Consider the following 20,863-nt stretch of genomic DNA (forward strand, 5'->3'; position numbering starts at 1 on the left):
GAGTGTGAGAACTGCCATCACTTTTAAAATTTAAACTTTGAACTTTTTAACTCACTCATGGAGCTGAGCCATTCTTGAGCAGCCGCCAATTATGCAGCCACTCAAAAACTTCCCAGCATTTTATGGAACCCGAAGGTTCATTACCGTGTTCACAAGAGCCCTTCACCGGTCCTTATCCTGATCCAGATCAAACTTCAACTTATTAACATCCTATTTTTTTCGTAAAGAACGATGATCCACTGGTGCAATAAATTCAAAACATGCGGGAAATGTCACTTTTTTTTTCAAATTTCAGATTTCACTTTTGAGATGTCTTAACATCCTACATTTTCATGCAGAACTAGGATCCAATGATGACAAAAAAATGCAAATTCATTTTAAGTACACTTCCATATAAAGGTTTGGTCTTTAATTTCCTGCATTATTTTCATCCAGGATGCTGTCAGATTTGAGTCAAGTTAATGAAACATCAGAGGTATTATTATTTCCAAGAATTTCAACGTAAAAAGGGCGCTTTAAGGCATGTTAGTTAGTTAGTTAGTTATTGGAGAGGGTGGGTTTCTCCATGCACTTAGACCAGTATTGGTCCATTGTGCTTCCCTCTATGATATTCTACCAGTCTCTATATCCTACCGATATTTGTGCGTACCATCAGTCCCGACCGAGTCAGCGAGTTCGGCCTCCACTAGCTTGGCGGTATCTATAATGCTTCCCCCATCTATCAGAGGTGTTAGAGACTACTGTTGGGCGGGAAACGTCCTTTTTAATGCATGAAAAGTCAAGTTCTAAATTCTAACTCGGAAAGCCCTTGCATCGTATCCAAAGTTCGCTTTTCACGAGTCCCTTCGCGGGACTTGCTACATGTTTCAAATGTCTCCTACATACCCCGCGCGTTTCCGGTTCTTAAAAGACATCGAAGTAACCGTTGCGTTCTTAGCTATGCTAGCGAGTATCCTTCAGCGATTCGTTACTTAAACTATCGACCCTGTTACTTCAGATTCAATTTGGATTCCTTTCCGCGGCTTTAAATGCGCGCAAACACGGCAGACTTCTATTGTGCGACTAGCCGAAGGACGCTGAACAAGTCTCGTTTTGGGCAGACTCCGAGGCCAGTGCAAACAGGGATTTAGACATATTTTTTTCCCAATTTTCTTTCAGCTTCTCTTAGGTCATTAATGCCACATTTCCTTTCACAGTCCCTCATACGTACATTAACTGATGAGCTGTCTTACTAAGAACTGACTTGTTAATTTATTAATCTCTTGGTTAGATCCGCGATTATTTAAGAAATTGACTTTCTAGTTACTGCATGTTTCGGTGATAATATAATTTAGATTATTGGGAAACCACCGAAAGTGTAGGTAGAACCTGTCTGAAGTAAATTTCCTTCGGTTTTGATAAGAGTTTTGCTTTTTATGTGAACATTACATTTTGGACTAGCGCGGATTCATCAAAGCCGTACCATAACTTAGGCAGCTAATCGCCGAATTCCAACAGCGGCGACCCGGGTTCGATCCCAGGTGAAGCCATGTGGGTTTGTTGTGGACAATATGGCACTGGGGAAAGTTTTCTCCGAGTACTTCGGTTTCCCCTACCAGTTCTCATTCTCCACACTGATCCAGTGCTGGTACAATAGGCCAGTTAGTGGCGGACGTAACAAGTGAGCCTCACAAGGCCGTTGCGTGTTCATTAATCAAACGAAGAAAGAACTTGTATGAAAACTGGGATATAACGCCGTGTAGTCCATTGAAGGTCAATCGACGTTTCGGAGGAACATATCGCCTCAATCATCAGGGTTGAATAAACCAAGCAAGATACCAGTGTGAAAGCAGGTACCATGCCGAGAAGAACCTGCTTTCACGCTGGTATCTTGCTTGGTATATTAGACCATGAAGATGAAGAGATATGTTCCTCCGAAACGTCGGCTGACTTTCAACTGCATACATGGTGTTATACTCGTGCCTAGAATATGGAAGTCATCATAACCACCACTGCGAGAGCCTCAAATTCAACTTGTATTAAAACTGTCTAGATTTTTCTCAGCAACTCTTCAGCAACTCGGTGTTGAATCACTGGGAAGAATGAAATGGGAAGGAAGACATCCCCATGTTTAAGATTCCATTCCGATATGTTCCCGGAGTGGCTGAAGACGGAATATGAGCTTCACTCCTATAATCAGTGTCTCGACCAAAATTCTGACCTTCCACCTTCCGAATGCAAGTGAGAAATATATCTTTAGCCACTTTGCTTAGTAAAGCTGAACTATAAGTGCAACTGTCTGCATATCTGACACAATTTTATGCTGCCAATATTGGTCGCGAATCTTTGCAAAAACGTTCTTTGTTTTTGTTCATTTCAAAGAGTTACAGGGAACTGTTTTTGTGGCCGTTATTTTTCTACCACTTCCCCCTCTCGCCTCTCTGTGTCCCCACCTCGCCTTCCGGCAGTCGATATCAGGGATAAAATATTTTCTTTCCCCTTTGAACTTCCTATGCATCCCACTTTACACTGCGTACCAAAGACATGTTACATCGGTACATTCCAGTACTGCACGGTAAAATATGGAGCGAAAAGTAAGGGACTGACACTTCAGGCCATTATAAGCTTTGGCCTTCTTGTGGAGACATAATTCCCGTCCGTCTTAACCTCCGGCACCAGATACATAAGTGGTTAGCGTCGCGCACGGACGAAAGAGCTTCTACGTAATCCCTATTTGGTTGGAGGCGGGGAGCAACCTAGAGGCGGGAGCGGCCTCCGTAGTCTAGGGGTAACGTTCCCAACTCGTGACTCAAGGTACGCGGGTTTAAGCCCGGCGGAGGTCGTTGAATTTTTAAGGGCGAAAAAAATCAGGGAACAAGTCCTCCGGGAGGGACTTTAAGCCGTGGGTCCCGTGTCGTAGCTTTACGGCACGTAAAAGCACCTCATGTCTCAAGGGGACCTCTGTGCCAAATTCAGGACATTTCCCACCCAACAGTAGTCTCTAACGCCTCTAGTAGATGGGGGAAGCATCGAGATACCGCTGAGCCAGAAGAGGCCGAACTCGCTGGCTGAGTCGGGACTGATGGCACGCACCAGTACCGGTAGGGTATAGAGACTGGTAGAATATCACAGGGGGATGCACAATGGACCAATATCTGGTCTAAGTGCATGGGGAAACCCACCCTCTCCAATAACAACAACAACAACACCCTAAAGGCGGTGTGGACGTTGTTTTGAAGAGGAAAGTCGTGCATGCCAGAAATCGAAACCCGATTCTCCGGTGTTTATACTCTGTGAGCTACTCATCTCACAGTATGTTCTTTTAAAAGTAGTCGTAATTTTATTAAGCGCATTTACTTTAAATGAAAATATCATGAAATAGAGAAGATTAGTTAATACAGGGACCGGACACTTAAGGAGCCGGCATAGTGCAGTCGGTATAGCGACTGGATACAGGCTGGACGGCCGAGGGGTCAGAGTTCGAGTCCCGGTAAGGTCAAGAATTTTTTCTTCTCCACGTCGTCCAGACCGGATCTGGGACCCACCCAATATCTTATCCAAAGCGTTCTGGGGACTCTTTTCCCAGCATTAAAGCGGCCGGGGCGTGAAGCTGACCGCTCACCTCTACTTAGTATCGAGGCCAAGAAAATGTGGATCCATACATCCACTCTCCCATACACTTTCATAGCATATGCTTCATTAATTAAGCGCAGGGATAACTTTACCTTTTACCGGATGCTCGCGACTTGTCAACTCACGGAAACAATAATTAACAGCAATTCAGAAAGAAACAACCGAACATCATAGTGTAGGGTTTGGTATTCTTGCTTCATACTCTGGATTTTTGCATGATCCTCCAACCACTGCAGCGGAATTCCTAGACAGAGACCTTAAAATACGTCATGACCACTATTAATCATCTCTGACAATTCACAAGCCAATACATTTCTCAATTAAAGCTATGTAAACTGTGTAAATGACAAATCTTCGTTAAATAACTCTAAAATGTAAAGGAGAAAGGAAGCTATAAATCTTCATGGAAAGTGAGAGTCGCAAAACGAACTTGTTCCGTGTCTATAACTCCTCTCCTTTCCGAAAGCAGTGAATATAAAACCACGTTTCTTGCAGTCAGTCTTAATAGGGTTTGTACAGATACATATCACTGTCTTCATATTGATGTACTGCTAGTTTATTATTTATTCTCCTTCTTTTCCTCCTCCTCCTCCTCCTCCTTCTTTCACTTCTGGTAATAATGCTTAAAGCCAATTCCTAGGTACAGAAATCAATTTTGTCCTTCAATTTACTTCTGTGTCTCACTTTATGTACTTCGCCTGAGCAAAATGTATGTCATTTTCGAAATCCTGTCTCCTTGCATTTCTGTCAAGCTGTCGTTTTCAATTTACTTGATAATTTTACATATCGTCACATGTGAACGTGGAGCATACATTTTTTTTTGTCATATAATTAGCTCCATAAGTTATACAATGATTTATATCGGAATTATTATGAAAGACGACTCTTCACCAAATATTATTTATGCTACGTACGCGACACACGCTGGTCACCTGAGGAATGCCTAAAATGCTTAGCTCGAAAGTGTGAAGGGAAGAAGTCACGTGGCACACCCAAGCGCAGAAGAGAGGCTAATATTAAAGTGAAATTTAAAGGAAGTATTTTCTGTTTACTAGATTCATCTGACTCAGGATAGAATTTAATGACTGGCTCTTTGATAACGTTAATGACATTTCTGGCTGATAAAATGCAAGAAATTTCTTGACTAGCTAATCTGGTATTAGCATCTTAAAGTGATTCAATTTCAACAATAAATTAGTTAGTTAGAGCCAGAAAAGACGTGGAAGTAAACGAATGTGGATCGTTTTTGGTACTATTTCGTAAATAATTTCAAGGATCTGAGAAAACCACGGAAACCCTCACTCAGTTTTATTTTCCTGGAAGAAAAGTACAAAATAACAGGATAGAGAGAGAGAGATATATATATATATATATATATAGAGAGAGAGAGAGAGAGAGAGAGAGGCTCTATTTTGATCAAATACTTGCTTTGTGTCAGGAGTCCATGGCTCCCAAACTTCACAAAGACTGCGTTTATATTTCAGAGATGAAACGCCAACAAAATAATTAATTGAAGAAAGCAGTCTTCTGGGATGTGGCATCTTGTAGATGTGGTCTTAACCGACGTTTCGGAGGAACGTATCACGTCCATCTTCAGGGTAGAAGGAAAAATAAGAAACTCCGCAAGCGAAGAGACCGTGGAAACCTTAGACTAGCAGTCTGCTTGTACAGGTTCTCACGCTCTCTTCGCTTGCGGATTTTCTTATTTTTCCTTCTACCCTGAAAATGGAGGTGATACGTTCCTCCGAAACGTCTGTTAACACCACATCTACACGGTGTCACATACCAGATGACTGCTTTCTTCATAGTCACCGCCGTGAAAACCTCAAATCTTTCAAAATAATTAATTACTGGAAAGAACCCGATGAAACGAAGATGAAATATTCCAGCTGCTTTCATGTATTTCACTCGCACGTCACATATGTCTGAAAGTTACGTTCTAAAAACCGAAAACATAAGACATTCCAAGTTTCATAACAAAATAAATTCATACGCGTTTTGTAAGTTTTCATTTATATTTCTCTCCTTACATAGCGCCAAGGAGTTTCGTTGTACAGCTACGAGTACTTCAGACGGAGAGATTTGCGGGCTCGTTTCGTTGAATTGTACGCTGACATATAAAAATAATGATGTTGACTCCACTCCAAGGCATTTAATATCCGATCTCAGGCGACTGTGAACTTGCTGCTGGCGATAATTATCGGACATACACGTAGTTACAGAGTGAACGCTATGACAGGTCAAATCTCATAAACGAAATGATCTGGAGACACAAATCAGTGAGAATTTCACGTTACGGAAGAATCTGAACTGAACTTCTATGCGCATCAAGTTTAGAAACAGTTAGTGCTTTATTTTCGTGAGGTCCTTCTTTCGATTCGCAGCCCGGATGTTGGTTGCCCTGAATGATCACTTTTGTTGTTCACAATTCCTGGCAGCAGATTCTGGAATATAAATTTTAATAGGCCACAATCGTGTTCTTTCACACCATCTTTTGTCATTCATAATAAATTCACAAGCCATGTGTTCTACTTGGTGTCTTGCTTGGCTTACTCTATAACCCTGAAGATGGAGGCGATATGCTCCTCTGAAAGGTTGGTTGATTTTAACGGACTACGCGGCGTTTTATGCTAAGAGCCAGACTTCTATGTTACTGACATGTAGTAAATAAAGAATTATAATTTTTATAAAAATGATTGTGAATACATTGTAGACCGTCTCTGTGGTCTAGTGGTCAGAGTTCCTGGCTACAGATCCAGATGTCCCGGGTTCGATTCCCGGTTCTACCAGATTTTCTGAGAAGTAGTGGGTATGGAACTGGGTCCACTCAGCCTCGTGAGGATAATTGAGGCGCTATTTCTAAGAAATAGCGGCTCCGGTCTAGAAAATCGAAATTAACGGCCGTGGGGATTCGTTGCGCTGACCACGCAACACCCTCTATCCCCTAAAGTTGGCACCAACTTCGCCGACAAGCGGCGGTCGCTCGGTCGGTATAGTTCGCTTGCGGACTATAACCACGGAGTTTTTATGTGATGTGTATTTATTTTAATTATGAATGTTATAGGTATTATAGTATTTAATATATTATAATAAAGTGTTATTAATGGTTCAGATTTTAAGTGCAGTATAAATTGCTAATAAAAGAAGTAGTGAAAAACGGGTTTGGGATTGAAACACTGTGCTCAATTTAGTTAAAAGTCTGCATTTAATACCCTGGAGATAAGAGGTGTTCTCCGAGTACTGTATTTGCTTGTGTGGCTAACAATTTATAAGGCGAAGCCCCCTTTTTTTATAAGGAAATTGAGTGGGATAAATTTATTCAATTTCATGACGTTCTTTATTTAGTACTGCAGCATTCCAAATTCACATCGAAATCAAGTATGCGTTGTGTAGTTAGTTGTAACAGTCCCCGGTAGATGGATCTGTTGCTTACCCACTCGAACGTTACGTTCGGCTGGTCTATATCGATCCAGTGAATGAACCCCCTATAGAAGGTGTTAATACATTTTGAAAAAGAATAGTTTGTTTCGAAATTTTGTTGCAAATGAACAGCTGATTTATGAATCTAACAAGGTCATAAATAGCGTATATAATTATGATTTTCATAATCGCCCTGTTGTCTGCAGCACGAATAGAGCGCATCGTTAAACGCCGTCCAATTACGTCACGTCAATGTCAAATATAACTAAAAGAGACGACTTCATAGGTCGACTATAAGAAACTCAATCTGTCCAGGATATAAAATTGGTTTATCCAAGAAATCAATTAACGTTTTATAGCTGTGTGGACGACTGGCTTCACTAATCATCAGTGGCATTAATGTGCGTACTATATTGATAGTTATTCAGTCTACACATCGTAAAAATGCATAGGGTTTATGCCCAGATTATAACTTCTGATATTTCGGTTAAAAGAATAGATACGACTATCTATTAGAGCTCACGCCCCTTCACTAGAAGCATTGACGTCCATGAGGAAGGTAAGATGAAGAGATCCCGAAGAAACAATTGGCTTTAATGATTCATCATTCTCTGGCTCTTCAGCCACAAAGGAGGTAATGGATTCATTTCTTTTGTTTTAAATTATATATAGAATCTTTCGTTCAGCCTCTTTTTCTCCGTTTCTTGGATTGTTACTATGTGACAATAGCTTTTCTCTGTATTGCAAAATGATTTACATCTACTGGTAGATTCTAAAGGGTTCTGACGGTGGTGTATAACACTCAGAATTAATGGGGTTTTGCAATATGTCTATCGCCCGGTATTCTAAAAAAACTACTTCTCACCTGAGGACGGAAACAGATCCAGTTTCCGAAACGTTCTGTTTTCTAGTTTTTTAGGATACCGGACGACAGACGAAACCCAGTAATTCGGCGTATATTTGTTTGACAAACATTTCATATACGTTCATAATAGATGCGTGTCTACCGTTCACCCATTTCTTGACAATTGAGTAACGAACAAGGTATTCACTACTGTTTATCAGAGGGGCAAGGAGAATATATACTGATGAGAGTCGCATAATAAAATAAGGAGTTCTGAGAAGAACCAATCGCCTGCTTTCCTTTGATATGACACAGCATATAACGTGTTTACCTATCGGATGCCTTGCAACAATGGGGGGGGGCGATCTACATAGAGACACACAGACTGATGGGTGGGATTTATGAACTATGGAGTTGAGATGGACTCAGTTGCCATGATACATATACTAAGTTTCTTAAAGATTGGTTCAGGCTTCAAAAGCTGGTAGGGATGAGGCATAGACACACAGATACACAGACAGGATGGTGATCTCATAAGCTTACTTTTATTGTGTAAAAATAAAGAAAGTAGGCTAAAAACAAATGTCAGTATTTCAGTGTAACTTGTAAAGAATCTGCTCTAAGAAGGATCGTTTCGTTAAGAGTTTTGTCACTTGTAGTGTAAGTGTTACTTTCGACGGGGTTTTAGATTGAAGATTCGATTTATTGTCCACTTATGCACTCACCACTCGTGACTACACTTTACAGATCACTGACACGCACAGTTTAGTATCCTCAGTCTATTACACCCTCCACTAAACTTTTCCTGGCAACGGATTTTAAGACAGGAGCTAAGTTCAGAGCGCGGGCCTCATATTCAGATCCGTAATCATTTTTCACAGAAGGTAAGACTCCTTGGACCAGTCATCAGCCCGTCGCAAGGCCGCTACCTAAACATAGGACAACACAAACACAGAATAAGCGCACTCACACACACACAAATCCATGCCTGAAGTGTGACTCGAACCCACGATCCAGCTTTCGAAGGAGCGCGCGGCTACTGTGACCGGCAATTTCACGTAAACGGGATCATGTAATTATGCATAGGAGAAGGGGGTTGGAAGCAGCTGACGTAGAGATTAGGCTAGAAGCATCTATAGATGAACGCAGACAAAATATGGGCAGCGACAGAAGCTGGGAGGGAGGCGAAAGAAAAACACAATCTACGAAAACAAATAGAGAGTGAGTTTGTAAACTTTTTAAGACTTTTGTGGAAAGAATACAAATAATGGACTCGTGGCAAAAGAGAAGTAAAGTTCCTATGGGAGTTTCTTGAGCGGACAACACATGTCTCTCTGCCTCATGCGATTGCCACACACGGAAAGGCGTGATGATTGTGGGGCAGGCCACAACTATAGCTCGTTCCACATCTCTGGAGTTCCAACTGTCGAGTTGAAGTACTCATCAGATAAACATCGTGACGCGTTACCTTACGTCCATCACCGCGACCACCGCTACAATCGGAACGGACATCTGCACGACAACGAATACGTGGAAATTGTGGAGTTCCCGCAGCGACAAATCGTAGCAACGAATTGTCGTTGAGTAACAACGGATGAGACGAAACACGCTACCGGTGTAATCTATAAGGAACGTTCCCGTAACAACGGACTGCCTCAACAGCGGCAACGGAACCGTGAGAAATGATGTCTGGTATCCGGTCCGCATAACCCCTATATAAGCAGAGCTTACGACACGTACAGAGCATTCAGTATTGAATAAAGAGAACGAGACAATCTTGGGACAGCCGCCGCCAGAGACAGTTGAGATCCAACCACGGCCAAGGATAGTTGAGACGTCGCATTGGTGTACTGGGCCAGAAGTCAAGTGACACCACAAGCGATAATAATTGTAAGGTGTGTAAGTGTGAGTGTCCAATAAAGATCCGCTAGATCCGAGACCCACGTAAAGTTATTTGTCGTGTGGCATACCAAACATGTGACAGTATACTGATATGTTGGGATTTTGGACTTTATCCATCGTCCTGGTTTTTAAGATAACAAATAAAAACACGACGTTTCGGAAACTGGATCTGTTTCCGTCCTCAGGTGAAGGAAAACACCTATTCAGTTGGGTCCCTTAGAAAGAGCTAGCCTCAATCACTGGACAAACCAATGTCACAAAACATGAAGATTATAAACACCTGAAACCAGGCTAAGTCCATGAGAGCTAATAAGAAAAAATATTCATGACAAATTGTAGCAAACACTTACAAGCGTGGAACCAGGATAGGTAGATCTGTAGAAATTTATGCCACGAAACTAAACTCATAACCAGGTCCATGACCCCACGGCATGGAATAGAAAGAAGAACTAGTAACAAAAACTAATAGTGTTAAACCAGCGTCAACAATGGAGTAAATCACGTCTATCTAATTTAGAACTTAATAGAAATAAATAAAAGCATATATCACATCATACAGATCTTCTATGTGAATTGGTGACTTCATTGCTGATAAAGTCCAAAATCCCAACATATCAGTGTGTTATACACCATCGTCAGAATCCTATAGTAACTACATGTGACAGTATGCTTGTTCAGCGTTTGGAAAATGGAGTACCGAAACCCACCTACTAATGATATGTAAATAATACTAGTACGTAGTCTTGAACACGTCTTCTATGCGTTGTTCTTCGTTTTTTGAAGGCGTCTGAGAACAGGGTATTGAGGAAAATATTTGGACCGAAAAGAGATAAATTGATAGGAGATTGAAGAAAATTGAATAATGAGGAACTTCATAACTTGTACTCTTCTCCATGTGTAATTAGAATGATCAAGTCAAGGAGGATGAGATGGACAGGGCATGTGCCACGAATGGGGAAGAGGAGGAATGCGTATGGGAAAGCCAGAAGGAAAGAAACCACTGGGAAAAGTAAGGCATAGGTGGGCGGACAATGTTAAAATGGATCTTAGAGAGATAGAATGGGATGGTATGGATTCGAGTGATCTGGCTCAGGATAGGGACAAGTGGAGGGCTCTTGTGAACACAGAAATTAACATTCGGGTTCCATAAAATGCTGGGAAGTTCTTGAGTAGCTGCACAATTTTCAGCTTCTCAAGAAGGGCTCAGCTCCATGTGTGAGTACCGATAAGTTAACACTGGACAGTGAAATATATGAGCAGTAAAAACCCAGCAAGGTAGCTAAAGCGGTAACGTTTCTGACTTGCATTCGAGAAGTACTCGGTTAGAATATTGGCCGACTATACTGACTGATGTTTCTCGTGCTTTGTTCAACTCTTCCAGGCAAATGCCGGTACAGTATCTCAAATTGGACTGCAATCGCTGTTTTACATCTTTGCAAATTCATCATTCACTAACCACTGTTACTTCGTGCCATATGTTCTGAATAATGTGACTTACTAAAATAGCTAAATAAACCATAACTAAGTAAATTGACCAATTAAAAGGATCACAACTGCGCATAGCTGAAAAATTTATGACATATGCGAGGGAAAATAATTGAAGTAATATTGTGGTTTGAGAACTATTAGGATAGGGTAAAGAATGAAGTTCTCATGTGTAGAGGATTGAAGTGGCTCAGGCAGGACTTGAACACACAGCAGGGAACATTTGGGATCCATTTACTCTTACTCATGGAGCTGAGCCCTTCTGGAGGAGCCGCCAATTCTGCAGCTACTCAAGAATTTCCCAGCATTTTATGGAACCCGAAGGTTCATTACCGCGTTCACAAGAGCCCTCCACTGGTCCCTATCCTGAACCAGATCTATCCAATCCATACCATCCCATCCTATCTCTCTAAGATCCATTCTAATATTGTCCACCCACCTACGCCTTGGTCTTCTATGTGGATTTGGGATCCATATAAACTAATAACTTATTGACCCGTTAAATAATTATTAACTGCTCAAGGGAGAATCTCTACGCTTACCTCATTGTCAGTTATATTTCGTCTTCACATAGGCCTTGCAGTGAACACAGTGCTTGGCCGTATGAATCTGTTCCACATCCTCACACTGTCTTTCGTCAAGTTGCTGTATTCTTCAATACTGTTCTTTCGTCTATGCCTAGGTCTCTCAAATTATCGTATTTACTTCAGAATATCCACCTGAAATTATATAACTAACTTCACGGAGCCGAGCCCTTCTTGAGAAGCCGCCAGTTATGTAGCTACTCAGAAATTTCCCAACATGGTTCATTACTGTGTCCACAAGAGCCTTACCCTGAGCCAGATCGATCCAATCCATACCATACCATTCTTTCTCTTTAAGATCTATTTTAATATTATTCACCCATCTTCAGCTTAGTCTTCGTAGTGGAACTGAAGTTATGTACTATATACTCGTATATCTCGTATATAAGTAGAATGATCCAGTCAAGGAGAATTAGGTAAGCAGGGCATGTAGCACGAATGGGGGAGAGGAAAAATGCATATAGGATATTGGTGGGAAAGCCAGAAGGAAAGAGTCTACTGGGAAGACTAAGGCGTAGGTGGGTGGACAATATTTAAATGGATCTTAGAGAGATAGGATGTGATGGTATGGTTTGGACTGATCTGGCTCACGATAGGGACCAGTGGAGGGCCTTTGCGAACACGGTAATGAACCTTCGAGAAATTCTTGAGTAGCTGCAGATTTGGCTTCACCTCAAGAAGGGCTCATCTCCGTATGTAAGTGTATACGTACATACTATATGCTCTGCCGCTCATCCTCGTTTGATTTCATCATCGTAAGAGTACTTGGTGAAGACTATATATTATGTAGCTCCTCGTTATGCGACTGTCAGCATCTCCTGTTACTGCCTGTCCGAGTTCTACTTAGAAACTTGATTTTAGCTGTTTATATGCTGTACACATATGGGAACATGCCACAACGTGAAAGGAATGAAAGCAATTGCAACTATGGGTTGTCTAGATGTAGGTGGGTGAGATTTAATAAAAACTTCCGGAGCGGGAGGGATGAAGTTCAGGGGAAATTGTAATCATGCGGTTCTTAAACAAGGAAGCCGATAATATTCAGGGTTTAAATCACTTGGCTACTCCCGAATATTTATTAATTAAATTGTAACTCATTCAGATTCCTGTATCCCCGAACTCCGATACTTTGCAATATGTTACCCAGTCATATCCAGGTTGTTATGCGTCGTCTCTGTGCTAGCTTAACAAAGGTTATTTTTCTGTAAAGGCTGAATTGTTATAGTGGTGGCTTAAAGATATGTCAGTGTGGGAGGTCACATTGTCAATTCAGATGTGTTTTTTATAAGAATACATTCCTGTTAGCTTCAGAATGTCTGTTTTTGTTGAGTCTGGTATGAACATAACGTTCTGGATATAAGTTAAGGCTCCTTTTTATATACGCTTCATATGCATAGAGAAATTAAATGTATAAATTAATAATTTACTAATATTTCTGTGCGTGGAGTCCAGTAACATAGATCCCTAGTTTTTTTTTTTACTGGCTCTACAGCCCCCTTGGGCCCTGACGTCTGATTTTCGGTTTCATGAATATTTTACAGACGGTAGGACTCCTTGGACGAGTGATGAACTCGTCGCAAGGCCTCTACCTAAACACAGGATAACATAAACACAGAATAAACCATACCAAAGGCATACCAAATGCCTTTGTGTAGGATTCGTACCCACGATCCCAGCATCCAAGCGAGCGAAGACACTTCATGCCTTAGACCGCTCGTCGCTCGTGACCGGAGAACAGATTCCTAATACTTTGCAAGATTTATTGTCAGACGTAACCTCCAAGCATTCTTTATTATCATATACTACAAATAAAAGATTAAACAGATTTTTAGGTACGTTTGTTGTCTGTCCTTACTTATAAAAAGGGCCAGTAGTCGATTAGTTACTGCGATCAACTCAGAGGTATGCAGCTAGATTCGCGATGCCGCCATGTTTCAGTATAAGTGAAGAAACTTGGGGGGGGGGCTCCAATAAGATCTTTCTTATTAAAGAAGCTGTATCACGCAGTATATCAGATCACTGCATTAAGCAAAGTTAGCTCCTCTGAAGTTGGTATAAACGCCAAGAGGATATTTTTGATGACAGAAATGGAGAAGTACCAAAGCGTTGTCCATCAACGGCAAGAAGCCATAGCAGATTTCATGAAAATCCATCATTCGTCGTAGTAGGGGTTGTAGGACTTCTCCCCTCTTCTTGCATGTAAGACAAATGAATGCATATGCCGCTTGTTCTGAAATTAGGAACGGAGATACTTTTGAACGAGAATGAGCTTTTATTCAGTAATGAAACACCATATTGTCACATTAAGGTTAACAAACAATTTTAGTAAGAACAAGAAAAAAAAATAGGAAAGTAGAAGAAACTCACTGTTTCATTTCAAAATTCAGTTCTCAAAACTGTGACATGAAGCAGTCTCTTTGTGTCCAAGTTTAGAATCGGCGTGTCTGATTTTCAGAAAGTTTTCTTTTGTAAATTATTTTTGATTCACTTTATTAAATTGCTTCACTCTTCACACGTTCCATTTGCTTCACGTAGAAGTGTCAAGGAGATGATTTAAATGAGGTTCTAGACAGTATCTGAGATTATGAGACCGTGACATCTCAGTCATGTGATTCGAGTGTAGGGGTTCGATTCTCGGTAAGGACACACATTCAGGTTGTCTCAGAGGTCTACCTACTTTCCTACCAAGTGGATATAGTTTTCTCGATAGTTAAAAGAGCTTAAGCGTGAAGCTGATCACGCTCTTCCTTCTAGTGCCGAAGCCTAAATATGCCTGCAGCAACAGTTCCATACCCAAGTAAATGAAGGCGTGGTATTTAATTAAGCACGAGGATAATTTTAGCTTTATTATTACCCCATCTGGAGGGGATGTTCTCATACATATTAGGATCGCCTGGGTTGTGAAGCCATGAAGCCTTATAGTTGGATACAAACGTTTTGGTGAAAAACGGTTCTTCCATATTCAGGATTGAAGTGGCATACTTATCAAGGCTGAATTATCCTTCGAAACGCTGGTATCCATCTACAAGGCTACACGTAGTCACAAGCCGGAATACCGCAATATGAACAGACACGACAGTGAAAATCTAGAAACTAGAAATTCACGTTTCGATTTAGTATGGCAGCAGATACATGGATGCACATGATTAATGCAAACCATTGTGTTTCAGGATCACGTGATTAGTCCTCAAGTTCTGCTCCCGCCCTTTCAGTACTTTCTGGAGTTCTGCTATCTCAGGGTAAGTCATCAATGAAATTAACTCTGTTGAAAATCGCTGTCCGTTAAAAGTGCTGGAGAAGAGTTCTGTATTCTGGGATACAACCCACAGTAGTCTATTGAAAATCAGCTGAAGTTTCGGAGCCTGATTCACACTGGTTTATAGCTTGGCTTATTCTTTGACGCTGAAGACTGAGGCGACATGTTCCTCTGAAACACCTGTTGACTCTCAACGGACTACAAGACGTCATATTCCAGAAAACAGAATTCTTCGTAACCATCACAGTGAGAACGTCAAACTTTGCTTAATGCTGGAGAAAATTTTGGTTCGTGAAGATAAGAGTAGCCGGTCACGGTAGCTGAGCGGTCTAAGGCATGCACTGTCTTCGCTCTCTCGGAAGCCGGGATCGTGGGTTTGAATCCTACACAAAGTATAGATGTTTGATATGTGTATGTGTTTATTCTGTGTCTATGTTGTCCCGTGTGTAGGTAGAGGCCTTGCGACGAGCTGATCACTCGTACAAGGAGTCCTACCGTCTGTGAAACGATCAAAATGAAAAAAAAAATAATAAACAACCTCGACACCGTAAAAGTATAAGGGGAACGGAGTAAGTAAGTATTTGAGGATGAGAGTGCACTTTCATGATTAAGTTTTATGACTATGAAATACCAAAGTTTTCATGTTTCTAGGGTCATAGGTTATTTCTTGACACTGTATAAAATGCAAATGTTTAGTACAATGCATCTATAGGCCAATACTATTAGTCTAAGCAGGGGACTTTATATACTATTTGACGATTTGTCATTATGTAGCTTCTGTGGAAATCAAATGAGAAACGTATATCACTTAATAGACTTTAAAGAATTCTGACGATGGTGTATGCTGTATAGAACTATAAGGTTTATTTTGGACTCTATCCATCATCTGGTATATATAAGACAAGTGGCTTCCGCTACATCTGCTAGTTTTGCTCTGGAGTTTAGTCTTATTTCGAGATTCTTTATCTGCATAATTAGCTATACATCCTCCATATTTTTTACCCTCGTTTTTAACTTAATTCCTGGAACTTAATCCATACCACTGTTTTATCATATTTTTGACATGTGCACGCTTGGCACAAATTTTCTATCATGTCTTTTATTGTGATTTTATTCTTATCTCCCAATGATGGAACCTGTTGTTAGGTGTTTATAGGCTGTTCTCGACTAATCGGAGTTTGTCCAGTGATTGAGAGTGGTCAGCTTCACGCCACTTCGGCTTTACCCCCGAAGATAGAATTCCCGGTACCCATTCCATACGAGCATGGATCTGTCCCAGAGTCTGGATGACGTGGAGGAAATTCTTGACCTTACAAAAACTCGAACTCCAACCCCTCGGTCATCCAGCCCATAGAAAGTCGCTGTATCGACTACGCCATCCCGGCTTCTGGTTTCACGCTTAGGATTTTCAAAAATATATGCACTTAGTACAAATTTAGCTTCAGTTTATCAGCCCAGCTTCTGTATTTAAATGCCACAAATTTATGGTGTGAAATAATGAATTGCATTTTAAGTGAAGAGTAATATGATTTTCGATGTTCAATTTCTGCCTCAGGACTAGCTGTGGGACACACAATGTGAATGATAGCGGTGCACCTGTCAGTGGAATATATATATCTGTAATCAGCGAGTCGACGGGAAATATCGAATCTATATAACAAACTGTCCTTTCACCCATGCTTACACATTTATCTAACATTGCAGAAGGGCCTGAAGGTTCAGCACTGCTAATACAGCTACCACAGTTGGTCAGGCCTCAGCCAGTTCTCTCAGGCACCTATCCACACAACACTTTTCCGTGGAGGACATTCCTCCCTCAGCAGAGGATGTATGGCCATCTTTCATGCAACCCGAAGGTTCACCAGAGCTCAACACTGGAATCTGTCCTTCCATCTACTCTCAGGTCTCCCCAGATTATCCAGCTAAAACTGTGTATTTCTCACCTGACTAGTCACGCTACATGTTCCCATCTGCCCCTCCTTGATTTGATCTCCCTAATAACACATGATGAAGAGTGTACACATAATATTCTCACCATCCTCGTGTCATTTCCCGGCTCTTAGATCAAAATATTGTTTTAGAACCCTGTTCTTAACCATTCCCAATCTATATTCTTCCTCTAAGGAGAGAGATTATTTCCCGTAATATCTGAACAACTCTAAAATTATATAAGATTTGAGGCTTTCACGGCGGTGACTATGAAGAAAGCAGTCTTCTGGGATTTGGCACCGTGTATATGTGGTGTTAACCGACCTTTCCTCCGAACCGTCGGTTAACACCACATATTCACGGTGCCAAATCCCAGAAGATTGCTTTCTAAAATTATAGTTTCTAGTTCGGAACCGAGAAAGTAAAGTATTTCTGACAACGTAATTTTGATTCGCTACTCTGGTTCTCAATTTTTTTTAATTGTGCCACATTTTCGAAGGTTCCATAAAACATTTAATCGAAATTCGACAGATGTTTCTGATGCGAATGTTGCGGCGGGTGGACAAGACCTCGCCGTTATACATTCACGTAATATGTTAGATGTAAAAACGCAGAGTACTGGCACCGATAGTTCATGCGCCGTGCCAGAGCTGCAACTTCTCTTCCGTTACTGTTCTGCATGTAGCCTAAGTAATACTCGTTAGGCGATTACGCCTTCTTGACAGTCTCCTTCTTATCCAGGCATGTTTAAAGTGGAATGCAAAGCAGCACACACACGAGTTTTAAACAGAGTTGAGTGCCATGTCTTCCCTCCACCTAACTCAGAGTTTATTTTGCATATTTTTTTAAAATTTCCGAACCCAATTTTGAAATTCCTTGACCGTGATTAATGAAGTTCTGAGACCAACACATATTTGTCGTGTTTCATATTAATTTCTTACTTACAACCACATATTATGGGACGTACTTACGTTGATTGCTTTAAGTAAACCTTCTAGTTCAAAACAAGGGCAATCTAAAGCACTAAATTAAATATACACATACACAGAGTGTTCCAGAATAATGTTACTACTTTTCAGATTTTTGCACTTACATGAATGAATGAATGAATAAATGGTGACTACTTTCCATAGGCAAGAAGTGCCGGAGTTTGACTCCCTCGTCCTACATTCCGGCCTCCCGTGTTAATTGCAATTGCAACATTACAGAACTCAGCTACTAATAGACTAACATTTAATTATACATATCCTATTATTGGCCGGTCACGGTAGTCGAGCGGCCTAAGTCATGTACTGTCTTAGCTCGCTCGGAAGCCGAGATCGTGGGTTCGAATCTCACATATGGCATGGATGTTTTATATGTGTATGTGTTCATTCTGTGTTTATGATGTCCTGTGTTTAGGTAGAGGCCTTGCGATGAGCTGATCACCCGTCCAAGGAGTCCTACCGTCTGTAAAATGATCATGAAACTGAGAAATCAGCCGTATGCTCCAAAGTGGGAGCGAGAGGAGAAACAAAAAGAGAAAAGGAAAAAACAATCCTATTATTACTTCTGCTAATTACAACTCGTCGAAATGTATCCATACTTCTTTCTCGTTTTTATTTATCATCCTCGTCCATTTATTTTTATATTGTTTATGTATATTCCTACTTTCTGTCACTTCTCTTCTCCTACTATACATGCAGCGTGAAGGATGAATCACTTAACATCACCTGGAATAACTCCTTTGTTATCCAGTCCATCAAAAAATACTTCAAGGATGACACATGATGTGTGATTATCTTTATTTTTAGTTTGTTTTTTATAATATATCAATATTAGCTTCATTTTTTCTGAAGTAGAACTTGATCATTTTACTCCTACAAAAGTTATATAGGCGATCAATAAGAGTCAAACGACCATAAATCGAATACGATTTCGACGGAAGGTATCGCGATACAGAGTACAAGAGAGAACCGCTCCGTGTACCTCAGTGGCACAGCACACGTCACTCTTGTACTCTGAGTCACGATATCACATGGACATTTCGTCGGAATGGTGCTCAGGTTTTTGTCTCTGGATTCGTAATGATCGGCTCTACAATTCTGGGGGAGTGCAAAACGAAGTTTTATTTAAGGAAAAAATTAAGCTGCCCTTACTCGTAAATAACGCAAGATACAAACAATATATTCCATGCACCAGTGTCCCCAATGATAACAAGCAAATCTTGTCTCAAGTTTTCCCTGACGTAATGGATAGTTAAGGAGATATTCAAGACGATAACGTTAATAGGCTCGATCAGGATATTTATGATATTAATCATAAGGTTTCTGCAAGGTTAGATAAAGCAGCCAACAACTGTCATCTTTTGTACATAAAATTCCAATGTCATAATGTAAGAATGTTCCCTGTATGCCGTCCATTTTCTGGCGTCGCGATTATATCTACATTGTTTTATAAGCTGGCCCTGTCTCTGTGTTTGTTAAACGGACACCACTGAGCAGACACGCACTTTTCATTCATCGTATTATTTCAGATATGTAGGCAAATTGAAGCATTACGAAACTTAGGAATTCAGGAGGAAGCATTTGTAGCTGCTCAGCACGTACATATTTTTTGTCATTTACATTATAAATGTATGGGGTTCGCGGTAGCGTAGTTGGTTGAGGCACTATACTACAAGCCGGAAGGTCGCGGGTTTGAGTCCCTATGAGGTCATTGGATTTTCTCAATTTACCTAATCCTTCCAGCCGGACAATGGCCCTGGGGTCGACTCAGCCTCTAACAGAAATGAGTCTCATGAATATTTAGGGGTAAAGTGCGGCTGGCGCGTAAGGCTGACAACTTTACCACCATCTGTGAGCCGATTGCCTAGAAAATGTGGGAACCTGAGTATCTTACAACCCTATGGGCCTCCACGGCCTGTTAGGGTAATACCTTTACTTTACTTACATTATAAATGTTCTAGAATTGCGGGAGTATATTTAAATATTTTATTTAAACCGTGTATCATTTATGCTAATTTCATGTTCCTTAAAAACACCTACTGAAATATTCTCTATTCAGTTAGATATGATGGAGCGGTGGAGAGCCGACATGACCTTTTTTACTCATTCACTCATTAGTGAACCGTAGGCGCAAATGCTTTTAGTGTCAATTTTCACCGTTAGATTGCAGTAGTGACATCAGTGCAGCTTCAGTTCATCGCATGAAGGTAATATCGAGAGTAAAGACAAAAGACGATCAATATATGGCAAACCAAAAATAGCTGATATTGTTTGTCAGTGTCTGTAAGATACTATAAATAAATTCGTATTCTGAAGAAAACGTTCTTACAGACATGAATTGCAGATACTAATATAAGTTTCGGATAAACAAGATGGGTAAGCGATCTGCGGTTATTCAGATGCTAATTTTGTGTTCCACGGAATATCAAGAGCATGGAGTAACATAGTTTCTCGGTCATAACAATCATGGATATAGTAAATTATTTATTTGTAATAAATTTGTAATAAATTTATTGATGGTTTATCAATTGAAATTCTACGGGAGAGAATTTCATACTTTAGCAGCAATGCAGGGGTTGACAAAATATGGCCCGTTTTATTCCAGCCCGTTAGGATATTGTCGCGTGTCGCGGGGTATATCGCGACAAATAACTTCACGATGTATTTTATATAGCGAACTTTATTTCACATCCGCTCTCACAATCACTCAAATTACAGATTCGCGATTACTGCTATCTGCAGTATCACAATTAGTCCACTCCCAATGCCAGAATACAACTGACTGGCTGACTCTACGTCTCGACTCGGCGACTGTTACAGTACAACTCAGTACAACTCTGCGGTA

The 20,863-nt window shown here is 40.7% G+C and overlaps 1 long non-coding RNA gene across 1 annotated transcript in view; it reads left to right on the forward strand.

The window, feature by feature from the left end:
* LOC117283031 overlaps window positions 1-20,863 on the forward strand; it is a 216,953-nt gene that overhangs the window by 187,751 nt on the left and 8,339 nt on the right. Inside the window, exon 3 of the long non-coding RNA XR_004514023.1 lies at window positions 15,018-15,086. This is a non-coding gene — a long non-coding RNA (uncharacterized LOC117283031). The remainder of the gene's footprint in view (window positions 1-15,017; window positions 15,087-20,863) is intronic.

The sequence above is a fragment of the Cryptotermes secundus genome, unplaced genomic scaffold (genome assembly GCF_002891405.2).
Source record: "Cryptotermes secundus unplaced genomic scaffold, Csec_1.0 scaffold142, whole genome shotgun sequence".
In the NCBI taxonomy this organism is placed as follows: domain Eukaryota; kingdom Metazoa; phylum Arthropoda; class Insecta; order Blattodea; family Kalotermitidae; genus Cryptotermes; species Cryptotermes secundus.